The 1,136-nt window shown below is 50.8% G+C and overlaps 2 non-coding genes across 2 annotated transcripts; both read right to left on the reverse strand.

Annotated features, from left to right (window-relative positions):
• Window positions 1–204: 204 nt before the first annotated feature.
• Window positions 205–285, reverse strand: H257_19574. The gene has a single exon. It is a non-coding gene; the product is annotated as a tRNA-Ser (tRNA).
• Window positions 286–647: 362 nt separating this feature from the next.
• Window positions 648–720, reverse strand: H257_19575. The gene has a single exon. It is a non-coding gene; the product is annotated as a tRNA-Val (tRNA).
• Window positions 721–1,136: the final 416 nt, after the last annotated feature.

The following is a 1,136-nucleotide window of genomic DNA, read 5'->3' on the forward strand; positions in this document are numbered from 1 at the left end:
CAGAAGTTCGAGTGGTGGGTCACAAGAAGCTGAAAATGGACGGATATGCGAGATAAAACATAGGCCATGGGATAAGCTAGTAGGGGTGTGGTGGTGGGAAGCAGCACCAACAGCGACTTGTCATATACGTAGCGTCCAAAGAGCGACGTGCAAGGCTGTGATGTTGAAAAGGCGGTGACGCAAAAGAGCAAGATAATATAGGTCCGACAGCTGTGAGATTTGAACTCACGCGGGTTACCCCAATAGATTTCTAGTCTATCGCCTTAACCACTCGGCCAAGCTGTCGTTAGAATTTGACCAAATATCACACATTCACCACATTCCACGTATCCAACCTACTACGCAACTTCTGCAGCAACACACCTCACAACAGCCTTCCGTGACCAACCAACCAACCCTCCTCCTGGCCACCCTCCCATCGCTTCATACGCTTCCACAAACTTTCATGGCAGCGATGTCTGCAGCGGTCTCTCTCATCTGCCTCCTTGCGCACTACCGCTGTCAACGATGCCGCGAGCGTGATGGCATTAAGCTATCGTTCGATCGCTACGTGTAGCACAAGGAAAGATGACCATAGCGAATACCATCATCCCGGAAACTGGCACCCCAATCGCTGTGCGACGAAGCAGCAAAAAGCAGCAAGAAGATATCGGAGGAGGGGATCGAACCCTCGATCTTGAGCGTGTTAAGCTCACGTCCTAACCACTAGACGACACCGACACTCGACACCTTTACTCACATATACACACCAAATTTTTCAAACCACACTTACGCATCAGCAACACGCCCACCGCACTCTCCCTGCTGCTATCACACATCCTTGCATGCTTCTCTCGGCCTCACATCACTTCTCAGCCGCATACACACCCCAATCAATCATCACAGGGACATCAGACACCAAACATCAACTCACCACACCTCACTCTCGTTGCCTCGACCACGGACCGGATACTTCGTACCAAGTCGATCCAACTAGCCCGTCCCCGCGGAAAGGCAACTATTGATGAACGACCACATATTCGGCTGCGTTATACAAACGAACAGAAGTTCGAGTGGTGGGTCACAAGAAGCTGAAAATGGACGGATATGCGAGATAAAACATAGGCCATGGGATAAGCTAGTAGGGGTGTGGTGGT

The sequence above is a fragment of the Aphanomyces astaci genome (genome assembly GCF_000520075.1).
Source record: "Aphanomyces astaci strain APO3 unplaced genomic scaffold supercont1.813, whole genome shotgun sequence".
Classification (NCBI taxonomy): domain Eukaryota; phylum Oomycota; class Saprolegniomycetes; order Saprolegniales; family Verrucalvaceae; genus Aphanomyces; species Aphanomyces astaci.